This window comes from Castor canadensis, chromosome 9 (genome assembly GCF_047511655.1).
Source record: "Castor canadensis chromosome 9, mCasCan1.hap1v2, whole genome shotgun sequence".
Classification (NCBI taxonomy): Eukaryota; Metazoa; Chordata; class Mammalia; order Rodentia; family Castoridae; genus Castor; species Castor canadensis.
In genome coordinates, this window is record NC_133394.1 from 29,397,472 (window position 1) to 29,412,946 (window position 15,475).

The window sequence follows — 15,475 nt, forward strand, 5'->3', positions numbered from 1 at the left end:
CAAACTGTAAATAAATAAGCTGGCCAGAGGTGGCAGGAGGGGCAGAACCCACCCAGCAACCTTGCAGAAGGAAAGTTTGTAAGAGCAGCTGTCGTGCGGAAAGCTCCACTGGAGTGGAATGGAGCATCCTTCCATTCCACTACCTCTGGTGAACTCAAATAAACAAGCTGGCTGGAGAAGGTGGGTGTGGCACCACCTCCCCCCGTGTGCTTGAAGAGGGGATGGTTTGCAACAGCAGCTGAAGTGTGGCAATCTCCACCTGAGAGTGGAGGGGGAGGCACCTCCCCATGCGATCTCTAAATAAAAAAGGACTGCAATTGCAACAGGTGAGTAGGACCATATACTGGAGAAAACAAAAAGGGCATGCATCCAGGAGAACTCTAAATAAGCAAAGCCTGCATGGATAGGTGAGTGTAAAGCTCATTCCTGAGATCTACAATAAACAAAGCCTGCAACAGCAGCTGGCTGACAGTAGGTGGCAGGTGAGCCACAGTCTCAGATAGACATTCACAAAGCTGTCTCCAGACTTTTTTTTCTTTCTTTCTTTTTTTTCTCTTCCTTTGATGAGACAACGACAGAACTAGGACTGGATGCTGAAGGACTAACTGACACTGTATTGCATTTGAACTTGGGATTTTGTTTGTTTGTTTTTGTTTTTTCCCCTTTGATGAGACAATGACAGAAATACTTCTCAGGCACCAACACCAGGATTGGAAGCTGAAAGACAAACCCCAAAATTATTAAGACTAAAACTTAGTTGTATTTGAACTTGGGGATTTTTTTTCTATCCTCTCTCTGTCTCTCTAATGCCTGCTTAGCTTACCATTGATTAGTACACTATCTCTCCCTGTTTATTTCTTTGGCTCTGCTTTGTGTGTGTGTGTGTGTGTGTGTGTGTGTGTGTGTGTGTGTGTGTGTTTGTTTGTTAGATTTTTTTTTCCATTTTTCTTTACCTTCTTTGCTTGCCCTCTCCTCTCACCCTTCTACTCTACATATCACCATTGTTATTATTGCAAGCCAGACAATACTGAATTACACACAGTACAGGGACAGCAACAATAGCAAGGGCAATGATGGGAAGATGGAAAAAAGAGGGAAACCATTTTCCCCGCCAATAATACATTAGTACAGGAACCAGAGGGAAATGAAGAAAACAGATACCCAGATCCAGACTCTAACAAAATGAAGATAAACTATGCCAAAGAACCCAATGAAGCCCACAAGAACACCTTGAAAAAAGAAATTGTGCAAGTAATCAATGAGAATTTATAGAAATGATACTGGATATGGTCAACCAAAATGTACAAGAGACACTCAAGAAATTCCAAAACAACAAAAATAGAGAATTTGAGAAAGCACAAAAACAAATAAAAGAAACTATAAAAGCACTGCATAAACACCAAAGTGAAACAAAGAACACAATAAATAAAGAGATAAATGAACTCAGGATGAAAATAAACAATATTAGGAAGCAACTCAGGATATAGAAAACCTCAGAAAAAAGAATGGAACAGAAATGCAAAACAGAATGGAAGGCCAATCCAGCAGACTAGAACAAGAAGACAAAAATGGTAATTAAAGGAAAAACCAAAGAACTATTAGTTAAACAACTCAAGACCTGTAAAAAGAAAATGCAAGAACTTAATAACTCCATTAAAAGACCAAACCTGAGAATCATGGGCATTGAAGAGGAGAAGAGGTGCAAGCAAAAGGAACACATAATATCTTCAACAAAATAATAACAGAAAATTTCCCAAATACAGAGAAAACTATACCCACACAGGTACAGGAAACCTCCACGAGACCAAACAGACTTGACCAAAATAGAACTACTGTATGACATATTATCATTAAAACAACAAGTACAGAGACTAGAGAAAGAAGATTGAAGTCTGTAAGAGAGAAAAAATAAATAACATACCAAAGGAAACTCATTAAAATCACAGCAGACTTCTCAACAAAAACATAAAAAGCAAGAAGAGTTTGGAGTGAGGTCTTCCAGGTACTGAATGAAAATAACTTCAACCCCAGGATACTCTACCCAGCAAAACTATCATTCAAAATAGATGGAGCAATAAAAGTCTTCCATGATAAGCAGAAACTAAAACAATATGTGACCACAAAGCCACCCCTACAAAAGATTCTTCAAGGGATTCTGCACACAGAAAATGAACTCAACATAACCATGAAAGGGCACACAGTACCAAAACCACAGGAGAAGAAAAGGCAAGAAAGTAGAGAGTAACATTGATTTAGTTACACACAATCAAACCTTCAAACAACTAAGACAACTAAATGACAGGAATCACCACATACCTATCAATACCAACACTTAATGTTAATGGACTTTATTCCCCCATCAAAAGGCATTACTTGAAAAACTGCAAGTTTGAAAAACTGCAACAATTTGCTGCTTACAGGAGATGCATCTCACCAATAGAAATAAGCATAGGGTTAGGATGAAAGGTTGAAAGAAGATTTACCAAGCCAAAAAAGCATACCATAGATCAAATGGACCTAGTTGATGTCTACAGAACATTTCATCCAATATCTACACAATATACAGTCTTCTCAGCAGCCCATAGAACCTTCTCCAAAATATATCATATCCTAGGGGACAAAGCAAGCCTCAGTAAATATAAGAAAATAGAAATGATACCATGCATTCTATCAAATCAACAACAAACATCATGGAAGTCCAGGAAATCATTAGAGACTACTTTGAGAACCTATATTCAAATAAATTTGAAAATCTTGAACAAAGGGACAGATTTCTAGATACTAGTGATCATCTAAAACTGAACCAAGTGGACATTAATCACCTGAATAGATCTATAACACAAAATGAAATTGAAGCAGCAATCAAGAGTCTCCCCAAAAAGAAAAGTCCAGGACCTGATGGATTCTCTGATGAGTTCTATCAGACCTTTAAAGGAAAACTAATACCAACCCTCCTTAAACTGTTCCATGAAATAGAAAGGGAAGGAAAACTGCCAAACACATTTTATGAAACCAGTATTACACTTATCCCAAAACCAGGCAAAGATACCTCCAAAAAGGAGAACTATAGGTCAATCTCCTTAATGAACATTGATGCAAAAATCCTCAATAAAATAATGGCAAACCAAATTCAACAGCACATCAAAAAGATCCTTCACCACAACCAAGTAGGCTTCATCCCAGGAATGCAGGTGTGGTACAACATATGAAAATCACTAAATGTAATATGCCACATTAACAGAAGCAAAGACAAAAACCACTTGATCATCTCAATAGATTCAGAAAAAGCCTTTGAAAAGATCCAACACTATTTCATGATAAAAGCTCTAAGAAAATTAGGAATAGAAGGAAAATACCTCAACATTATAAAACGTATATATGACAAACCTACAGCCAGCACTATACTTCATGGTGAAAAACTGAAACCAATTCCCTCTAAAATCAGGAATGAGACAAGGATGCCCACTATCTCCACTCCTATTCAACATAGTACTGGAATTCCTAGCCAGAGCAATTAGGCAAGAAAAGGAATAAAAGGAATACAAATAGGTACAGAAACTGTCAGAATATCCCTATTTGCAGATGATATGATACTATACCTTAAAGACCCAAAAAACTCTACCCAAAAGCTCCTAGACACCGTCAATAGCTATAGCAAGGTACCAGGATATAGAATCAACATAGAAAAATTATTAGCATTTCTATACACTAATAATGAACAAACTGATGAAGAATATATGAAAACAATTCCTTTTACAATAGCCTCAAAAAAAATCAAAAACTAGGTGTAAACTTAACAAAGGATGTGAGTGACCTCTACAAGGAAAATGAGATTGAGGAAGACTATAGAAAATGGAGAGATCTCCCATGCTCATGGATTGGTAGAATCTACATAGTAAACATGTCTATACTCCCAAAAGTAATCTACATGTTTAATGCAATTTCCATCAAAACCCCAATGACATTCACCAACGAGATTGAAAAATTAACTGTTAGATTTATTTGGAAACACAAGAAGCCATGAATAGCCAAGGCAATACTCAGCAAAAAGAACAATGCTGGAGGTATCACAATACCCAACTTCAAACTATATTACAAAGCAATAGCAATAAAAACGGCATGATACTGGCACAAAAACAGACATGAAGACCAGTGGAACAGAATAGAGGACCCAGATATGAAGCCACACAACTATAACCAATTTATCTTTGACAAAGGCACTAAAAATATACAAGGGAGGAAAGACAGCCTCTTCAACAAAAATGCTGGGAAAACTGGTTAGCAGTCTGCAAAAACTGAAACTAGATCCATGTGTATCACCCTATTCCAATATTAACTCAAAATGGATCAAGGATCTTAATATCAGACCCCAAACTTTAAAGTTGGTACAGGAAAGAGTAGGAAATACATTGGAACTAACGGGTATAGGCAAGGACTTTCTCAATGGAACCCCAGCAGCTCCGCAATTAAGAGGTAGCATAGATAAATGGGACTTCATAAAACTAAAAAGCTTCTGCTCAACAAAAGAAATGGTCTCTAAACTGAAGAGAACACCCACAGAGTGGGAGAAAATATTTGCCAGCTACACATCAGACAAAGGACTGATAACCAGAATATACAAGGAACTCAAAAAACTAAATTCTCCCAAAATTAATGAAATGGGCAAATGAACTAAACAGAACTTTCTCAAAAGAAGAAATTCAAATGGCCAAAAAACACATGAAAAAATGCTCATCATCTCTAGCCATAAAGGAAATGCAAATTAAAACCACACTAAGATTCCACCTCACCCCTGTTAGAATAGCCATCATTAGCAACACCATTAATAGCAGGTGTTGGTGAGGATGCAGGGAAAAAGGAACTCTTTTACACTGCTGGTGGGAATGTAAACTAGTACAACCACTCTGGAAAAAAATATGGAGGCTTCTTAAAAATCTAAACATATATCTGCCATATGATCCAGCAATACCACTCTTGGGAATATACCTAAAGAATATGACACAGGTTACTCCAGAGCTACTTGCACACCCATGTTTATTGCAGCACTATTCAAAATAGCTAAGTTATGGAAACAGCCAAGATGCCCCACTACTGTTGAATGGATTAAGAAAATGTGGTATTTATACACAGTGGAATTTTATACAGCCATGAAGAAGAATGAAATCTTGTCATTTGCAAGTAAATGTATGGAACTGGAGAACATCATTCTGAGTGAGGTTAGTCTGGCCCAAAGGACCAAAAATCATATGTTCTCCCTCATATGCAGACATTGGATCAAGGGTAAATACAACAAGGGGACTGGACTCTGTTCACACCATAAAGGGAAAGCACACAATGGAGGTATGAGGATAGGTAAGACACCCAAAAAACTAGATAGCATTTGTTGTCCTCAATGCAGAGAAACTAAAGCAGATACTTTAAAGTGACAGAGGCCAATAGGAGAAGGGAACCAGGAACTAGAGAAAAGGTTAGTTCGAGAAGAATTAATTTAGAAGGTAACACACATGCACAGGAAAGCAATGCAAGTTAGCTCCCTGTATAGCTATCCTTATCTCAACTAGCAAAAACCCTTGATCCTTCCAACAAAATCAGAGATAAGGGCAAAATAGTTTCTGCCTAGTAGCGAGAGAGATGGGGGAAAGGAGGGATGGGAGGGAAGGGAAGGAGCAGGGGGAAGGGGGGAGAAATAACCCAAACATTGTATGCACATATGAATAAAAGAAAAAATGAAAACGTATCTCGAAAATGGTATCTAAAATATTTATCAACTAATAACAGACTGTTAACCACATTAAGATTTGGGACTGATTTTTAATCAAATATTCTCTCTCCTACTATATCTGAACCCCCCCCCCCCCATAAACAGAAAGGTGAGATAAACAGAATACTAAACATCAACTCTATTTTTGGAAGTATTGTATTAAAAACAGAACTAGAATATATAGTCTGATAAGTTCCCAAATATTACCTGTCTTCAGTCCCCTGGTCTGGAGAAAACTTTGGGTCTACAAAACTGATAAAACAGTCCAAACATCAGTAAGCGTAATCATTCTACCTTATCTTTAAAGTGTGATATGGCCCTAGTAAAAAATATTTCCAGATTTGTCTCTTAGACTTGCCTGATCTGACCCAGGTGTGCTCTCAATGGAAAGAGACACAGACCATGAGGCCTGTCTGTTGGGGCAAAGGGCTACTCTTTTTTTTTTTTTTAAATAATTCATTTATTCACATGTGCATACTTTGTTTGGGTCATTTCTCCCCCATGCTCCAGTCTCCCACCCTCCCCTCTGCCCGTTACATACAGGCAGATCCTGTTCTGCCTGTATCACTAATTTTGTTGAAGGAAAGACATAAGCATAATAAGGAAGACAAAGCATTTTTGCTAGTTGAGATAAGGATAGCTATACAGAACGATTCCTAGCATTGCTTTCGTGTACACATGTGTTACAACCCATGTTGATTCATCTCTAACTGATCTTTACACTGGTTACTGATCTCCTTCTCATGTTAACCTTTGTTGCTTTAAGGTTTCTGTATTAATTTCCCTGGAGTGGGGACATCAAACTCTTTCCTGTTTTGGGTTTTTGATCTAGATTGAGGCAATGTGCTCAACTGCCTCTTGCAAATCAGAAGTGTCACCACACTACATGTCTCCCCAAGAAACAGTGACAAGTATGTAGTGTGGCCTTAAAGATCCATCCAGGATGATCCACAGGATAATCTAGGAAAAAAATTATCTGAACTAAAATATCACTGAAAGATGGATAAGAAAGAGAGCACAAAGAGAAGACATTGCCAACTTTACATTTCTGCCTAGCTGTCTTTTTACTGTGTTTATTCTGAACTTATGCCTACCACCTGTTCACTTCTGGTCTATGCCAAGGACTTTTCCTTAAAAGCAAATTCACACCATTTTCCACTCTGCTTTAAAGTTATGACTATTTGTTAGACTATTCTCAAGTACTGCAAGAGATATACTCATTAATTTGGAAAAAAAATGAGAAATGTTTTCCTACTACAAAAATTTGAGAAATAATTTGACCACAATTATGATAATTCCATAGTTATTGGTTTGTATTTTGATCTTTTGACATCCAAGCATAGAAAAATAAAGTTTAATGAGTATAGAAAGCTCATTTTATTTGAATATTCAGTCATTCAACTACAGGATATATTTGACTCTACTTAAGGAAATGACCTGGGGAGTGGTGCAAATTCAGAAAGGCAGAGGACAAGGAAAAGTAAGCATTTGTGTGTATGTGAAAAGATGATACTTAAAGATGTGTGGGGAGTACAATAGTATTATTGAATAATGAATATTATAAAGGATCACTTTTGCCATTTTTTAAATTAGGTACTGTGATCAGCAAAAAATATTAGCATTAGATTCTAGACAACCTGACTCTCAGTCCTGGACTTTATCCTCATGGGTCATGTTTGTCCACTTGTTTGCTCATGGGTTGTTTGCCCAGCCATGTTTCAAGATTTTCTGCCACAGAGCTTGAAATTACCTTACTTAAAATCTCCCCTTTAAATTAGGGCATCAAAATATTTTTATTGAAAACTAATCACTGAAATATAAATAATGCTTCAAGATGATTTTATCAAATTGTATGTCTGTGATCTTCAAGAGAAATTTAGGAGAGAAAAGTTCACAAGTACATTTCCATGATAAGGGAATAATGGAAAGACTTAGGGACAGGGTCCTTCTAAAAGAATGTCAGCTGTGCAAGAATGAAAGGTGTGAACATCATTGAGCAAGAGCAGGTATAGAAAGGACATGAAAACTCACATACATCATAATTTCATTATAATGCCAGATCGACTCAGATTTATTTCTTCATCATTACAGTCTGAAATATCAAATCCTGATTCTATAATTTACCTTAAAAATTGTTTAGCCAGTGCTCCCGGTTTTCTACATGGGTAGGTGATATAAATGTCAGCAGTCCCCAACTCAGAAGCACAAGAACTACTTATATCATTTTTGTTTAAATCAGTTAAATTTGATTCCTCCCATGATCTCACAAACTTGTTAAAAAAAATCTAATCCCAGAGATTTTTACATTATTCTTTCTTCCTGTGTTCACACCAAGTTCAGGAATCCTCTGGTGTCTAAAAAGTAGACAAAAATTTCTAATCATAAGACCATTTACCTCATCTCTAAACAAATGTTGGTTGACCACTTCTACTTTCCCACTCCATGAAAGGGAGAACTCTCCACTACCTCTTTTTAATCTCAGAAGGTTGAACTCTCTACTACCTTTTTGTCTTTCTGAAAGAATTTATCTCTACCTAATTCTTTAAGGGTGTGGCACTTCACAGGAACTTAGTTTCTCTAAAGATTTTATTATTTAAAAAAGAAAGGAAAGATTTTCCTTAATATCTCTGATTCCCATTTTACAATCTTTGCATTGAGGAAGTATCTGCTGGAGCGATGAGGAAAAGGAGGCGACTGTGGAGACCTCTCCAGGGTCTTCTCTTGCATCTTACTTTCTTCATGTTTTCACCTTCGATTCTCATTTTCAAAGTTACCTAAATGTTTATTTAAAATTTATCTTTATGAATAAGAGAGTGGTGGGAATGAACACAATACAACTTTCACTGTGAGAGTCTAGAGTGGAAAGTGTAAGTATCTTATATGAAATCTATTTTAGGTTTCTTGGTTTATAAAGAAGATAAGTTCGCAACTCTGGCTAAGGTCATTTTGAAGTCTCCAGGAACTTTAACTAACTTCCTTTTAATTTGTCTAACTTTTATCTTGCTAGCAGTATTTTCAAACTCCTCTTTCACATGGTTGGTCCTGATAGCAGAAGTGTGTGTGTGTGTGTGTGTGTGTGTGTGTGTGTGTGTTGGGGGGGATTTAGGTCTACCTACAGAGTTTTTGACACATCAAGTAAATAGAACAACAGAATTCTTCACTATGAACATCTGGTTCATTTTATATCAATGGCTTTTTTCCAATTCAGACACCAATTTCCTTTAGATTTTCCATATTCCAAGAAACCTGCTGATTTGATTAGGTTTCTTCAATACATCCAGCCTTGGTGATACCAGCAACCAGCAATAGGAACTAAACAATAATAGGGTGACTAGGGTATAATCTGTAATAAGGGCTCCCTTCAATTATGGAACATCTCCTATACAGCATTTATATTAATGATAATTAAATAGCTGTCTCCTTAAAGCCTTTACTTATATCAAAGCTCTTTCGCCAGAATGCCTCATTTTCCCTATGCCAGAGAAAGGAGAAGAAAGAAAGAGGGGAGGAGTAGAAGTAGGTTGAGAAAGAGAGAGAGAGAGAGAGAGAGAAAGAAAGTCCCTACAGCATTCACTTTTAATATTACTATTAAAAATGTAACACAAGAATTGAAAATGTGTCCAAATCATTTAGTAACCTCTTTTGACATTTTCATTACATTTCCTATTATTAGAGTCAAAATGGGAATGAGATTATTTCAGAAGTTTAAAGAAAGCCCTCCTTGACAGAGTGCACATTGTGACATGCAGGGTAGAATTGCATATTGCTGAATATATGGTGTTAGAAACACAGAAAGAAATGCAGTCACCTTTGCACTTTCCCCCTCTGTGGAGCCCTCTCCTGACTATATTTAGTACTAGACCTCCCACAAGTGACTATGGGAGCAAAGTACCCTTTGCTGAGAATGCCTTGGAGAGCATTCAAACATGAAGCAAGAAGCTAGATTTATTATTAAGAACACTTTTAGTTATAATACTCTATAATTTACCTATTCTTACACTGGTGTTCAGTAGTGGGAAGCATTGCAGAAGGATTTGTTCTCTTTGGCCCTTCGTTCCTTCCTTCCTTTCTTCCTTCCTTTGTTCCTTCCTTCCTTCCTTTCTTCCTTCCTTCCCTTCCTCCCTCACTCCCTCCCTCTCCCTTCCTCTTCCTTCCTTTTTTTTTTTTTTGTTCAATACTGGCGGTTGAACTTAGGACCATGAGTTTGCTAGGCAGGTGTTCTACCAGTTTACCGGTTATTTTAGGTTTAATTAATTTTGAGATAGGATCTCGCTTTGTGCCCAGCTAGTCTGGACAACATTCCTCCTATTTGTGCTTTCCCATTTAGCTGTGGATGGCAGGGATGTCCGCCACAACCAGCTATTGGTTTGAGATGGGGTCTTATGAACTTTTTGCATAGCCTGGTCTCCAACTGAAATTCTGATTTCCTCCTCCTGAGTAGTTAGAATTCCAGGCACAAGCCTCCATGCCCAGCCGGCTTGTCCTTCTGAGGTAGCTAGCTGTGTAATTCACAGAATGTGAAGGAAGGAACTCCTAGAACTTTGTGCCTTTCTTACTGGGAATAAGACAATATTTTTCTCACAGACAATTGTTTAGGCCATGAGTCCTAGTATTAGTGTGCCAACAGCCAATTAGTGACTTTATAGAATTTCTTTTTTATATGCTAAGCGCAGTGTTTTGTGTTTTACTCGTATTGTTCAATTTAGATTTCATCATAACCTTATGATTTTAATACTATTATTACCCTTTTTGACAAAAACGAAGTCCTAATTGGCTCCATTTTTATTAAGGCCAGGGGACAGATTTTGTGGAAATAGTTTGGTGAGGGAGGAAATTGTAGTCCAAGGCAAATAATTTACTTATTCCTAAAGCACCTACATAGAGCAAATTATTATACTCTTGTGCCTTGTGGATAAGTGCATGTGGCACAAACAGTGTCATAAAAGCCAGGAGGCATTCATATTTTTCATGTATTTATACACAAATATTTATTCAGTATCTGACAAGTGCCAGGCATTGTGCTAGTTGATAGAGACAACACAGAGAATTTCACATATATGGATTGTGCCAGGTGAGTGCCAAACCTAAATGAGAAACTGAGATCTATTCTAGATTATTGGGGTACTGGGGGAGTAGTTTTTGATAGCCTAGTCATCATAAAAATTATCATTGCATTTACTCGTCAGGAACTTCTCAAGGGTTATTTAGCAAATAATTGATGTCAGGAACATTCCTTTATATTGTGAGGGAAAATCTAATCCTCTTATGATGTGACTCTTGGGCTTTGCCCAAATCATCTGGCTAAGACTCTTTCCTTTCCAGACATTGCAAATGCTCAGGGAGTGGCTGAGAGAATACCTTTAGCCCAGGGCTACTCTTCTTCTCCATATGTCAGTTTTGTAATGCAGCCGTCAACCAAGGTGATTTATCTTTGTATCATGTGGTCCTTTAAGAATTTCTGTCTTGGATAATTGAATGTCACTCATCCAGGGAAGCTCCTACTTCCTGCATTAGGATGTCAAGGGATGCGTGGCAATCAGGAGCAGCATAGCCACATATGGCAATTCACCATACATTACAAGAGGGGCTGCATGGCTGATTCTCTTGCAATGAGGAGTAGAGCAACTCACCAGCTGGAGATCCCAGAAGACTGCTGAACCTGCAGAAAATGCCTGGCGCTTTTCCTCACTAAGTGTAAGCACAGAATTATAAAGGTAAATGTTGAGACATTCCAGAAAAAAAAAAAAGGCTTTTTTAAGACATGTGTCTTGGCTTCACATGTCTTAGCCTCAGTAAAAAGCAACACAATAGAATTTTGAAATCAGGAAGAAAAAAAAAACTCTGTATTTGTACCACTGCACTGATGTTGAATACTGTTTTCTTTGACATACTTCTGTGTCTCCAAACACTCCTGAAATTCACTTTAAGTTATATGTGTAAGTCTATTCTTGTACATGAAGAACAAATCTGGGAGGAAAATCAGTTAACAATGATAATCTCTAAGTGGTGGAATTATGATAGTTTTCATAGTAGCATTGAGTAAAATACAATGCTACACTGAAAGTTTTCATAAAACAAGTATATGAGTTAATTTTATAAAATAAATTAAATATTTAAAGATTTTATGTTTGTTACCTTATAAATTGAGGAAAAAAATGTGTCATGTAAACAAAATCACTCATGTCATGAACTCCCAAATGTTAGGATCATATTTTTTGGTGGGACAGGGGTTTGAAATGATCAATATTTCAATGTATGAAATATGTGATATTAAGTGATATTAATTAATTACATTTTAATTTATCTTTATCATTTATCTTTAGTATGTAAGCTGACTAAAATACAATGTTACACTGAAAGTAGCATAAATGATTTTTTAAAACCATGTAATTTTAAGTAATCATTTTCCTCATTTTATCATTTCCTTTTGTAAGATACCTTTGCTTGTTAACATATTCATGTTTTTTTTAATGGACAAATTTGGTATGCAAGTTCTAGGGTGTCTATTCATTAACATCCTCCTGCTGTTCACATTTTATTAATGAAAACCCATCACCCTCCTACCAGCAGACAATTAATTCTTTCCCAGAATCCATCTGCTTTCCATGAGCTTCCATAGCCATTTCTTACAAAATCAGCCCTAACAAAGCTTCAATTCCACCGGTCAATTAAATATCAAAGATAGTGATTTCTCAGTATCACATGCTCAGAAAGTATGTTTTGGCTATGATTATTGTTTACATTATTGGTGACTAGTGGTTAAGTAATCAAGATAGTCCTTGTAAAACTTGCCATTCAAGTTTTGAATAGAGGCATTTAGCAAATTTGGCTACTTCTATTTCTCTATCTCTGCCTCTGTCTCTCTGACTCTTTGTCTCTCTCTTACTTGTTCTTTCCATCCTTTCTCCTCTTTTCTCCTTCCTTCCTACCTTTGACTATCTCTTTTCCCTCTTCCTCTTTCTTCTTTTTCCTTTCTTTCTCCATTTCCCCTTCCCTTTCTTCCCTCCATCCCTCCATCCCTTCCTTTCTTCCTTCTTTCCTTCCTTTCCTCCTTCTTCTTTTTTCTTTTTTTTCTATTCCTTGATCAATAAACATGATCTTACTAGTCCATTTATAAGTTACTTGTAACAACACTGGCCACCTTTTGCAACTCCAGCTTTGACCAAGCAGTCTTCAAAGGAGGATTGTTTATAGAAGTTACATGGAATATGTCACTTTTTATCATGTTGCTTCAATATTGAGAATCTATTAACTTGAGAAAATATAAACCTGTACCTAGATAGTTCAATGAATTTTAAACTTTTATAGTATATTGTGTTATGTTACTTATATGCCAGCATTTCCTTCATGTGTTAAAAGGGGTTATAAAAAGAAAACTGTTATATTTGATTTCTTCATTTATTTGCTTACTTTTTCATATATGATACATAACACTTAACATTTAACAAGTCAATAGTTGCTCAAGTACCAATCTAGCTTAGTTCTGGAACCCCTCCTTTCCTCTTTCCAGTTATTACTCTGAGTATTACATCTAGTCTCATGCTTTTAGACACTGACTCTATAGTAATGACCACAGACTAATATTTCCAGCCTGAATCACTTCCCTGAACTCTAGACTCTTTCCCTAACTGACATCTCCATTAGATGTCACATAGACATCAAACTTAAAATGTCCAAAGTTGTCCTTATGCATGATCTGGTTCTGCCATAGATTCCTTACCTCAATTAATGGCAACTTTACACTTCTGGGTTTTTTTTAGGACGTTATTCAGTATCTTTCATGTCACCCTGGTTTTGTTTCCATTTTTTTTCATATCCCATATCACCAGACTCAAAATATAGTAGAATCTTCTCACTGTTCAACATTTTCACCTGATCAAGGGAGCAATAATCTCTTCCCAAGATAGGAACTTCTTCGTACTCAATTTCCAGTTCTTTTCTATACTTTTATACAGTGCATGGTCTATTCTCTATACTATACCCACCCTAATCCTCTTAAAATATGACACACCATGCATTACCACTTAAATATCTCCACAGGTTCCCCATTTCTCTCAGAGTTTTAAAAGCTAAATGTCTATGGATCTAGAACATGCACTGTATTTTAGATCCCATCACCATTACACTTCCTTCCTCCATATTCTATATCAACCACATTAGAATTCTGGAGATTTTAATTTTTCTCTTCTATTTTTTAAAATTTAAATGCATTTAAACTACAACCATCACCCCAAATAAAACCCCCATACACATCATTGTACATGAGGAGTGGCTGTATCCCAGAAGTAGAGTACTTGCCCAGCATATGGAAATCTATGGGTTCAATCCCTAGCACTGAAAAATAAAATAATTTTTAAAAAATAGGAAAAAAATCATAAACATTTTTATGGAATACTCTGATATTTTGATACTGTATAAATGTGTAATATTTAAATCTGGATAGTCATATCTCCATTTATCATTTCTTTATGCTGAAAACATTAAAAGTACATTCTTCTAGCTTTTGAAAATATGCAGTACAACATGTATGTAAATAGAAAAATGAGACTTGTTGAAACTGTTCTAGGAATTGGGGGAGGGAAGAAAAGGAGAAGGATGGAGAGAATGAATTCAGGTATGATATATTGTAAGAACTTTTGTAAATGCCATAATGTATCTCCAGCACAACAATAAAAAGTACCAAAAATAAAAAATAAATGGATGGAACTGGAAAGCATCATCTTGAGTGAAGTTAGCCAGATGCAGAAGGCCAAAAGCCACATGTTCTCTCTCATATGTGTAATATAGACCTATAGACAAATGCAGCAATATACGAAACACTGGTCACACTAACAGAGATCACACACAGGATGGGCAGGGTAAAAAAAGGAAACTAAGAACTTGGATATGGTTGATATACTGTCTATATAAGAATTAATATAGAATTCTTAAACCAGATGCAACCACTATAAGAAAGGGACTAAGTCAAAATGAAGAGAATTAGAGGAGATGAACCAAATGGGGTTCTAATACGTGTATATGTGGAAATATCACAAGGAAACTCCCCGTGTAGCTACCTATATCTCAAACAAGCAAAGGTGTCACTTTTTTCTTTTTCTCTTTTTTCTTCTACAAAATTGGAGAACAGGAGTGTGGAACAGGTCCTGCAGTGGGGGGGGGGGGCAGTACCAATGGGGGAGAAAGGTAGTAGAGAAAGAGGGTAGGAGGGTAAATACAGTACAAAACTGTGTACACAAGTATACCTGTTGAAACTATTCCAAGAATGTGGGAGGATGGATAAAGGAGAGGTGGTGGAAGGGGTCAATTCAAGGATGATATATCTGATACATTGTAAGAACCTTTGTAATACCACATTGTATCCCTAGCCAGCACAGCAATAAAAGGAAAAAACACCAAAAAAGTAAAATAAAATATGTAATACATCATCATTATCTATAGTTACCCTATTGAGCAAAAGCTACCATGATTTCTTGCTCCTATCTTGCTATTATACTTCATTACCATCCATTAACATTTGCCTATCCCTCTCTTTCTCTCTTCTCCTAAGACACATGCCATTTTCCAAATAAATTAAAGGCCCTGTCCCTTCTCTATGTCTCCAAATATTGGCATGGCTTGCTCTCCCTCACTTTAGCTTCTTTACATTGTTAGTCAAGAAGACAGGCAAGAATGTGTCATAGTTAAGATCATGGATCTGAGAGCTAGGCTACCTAA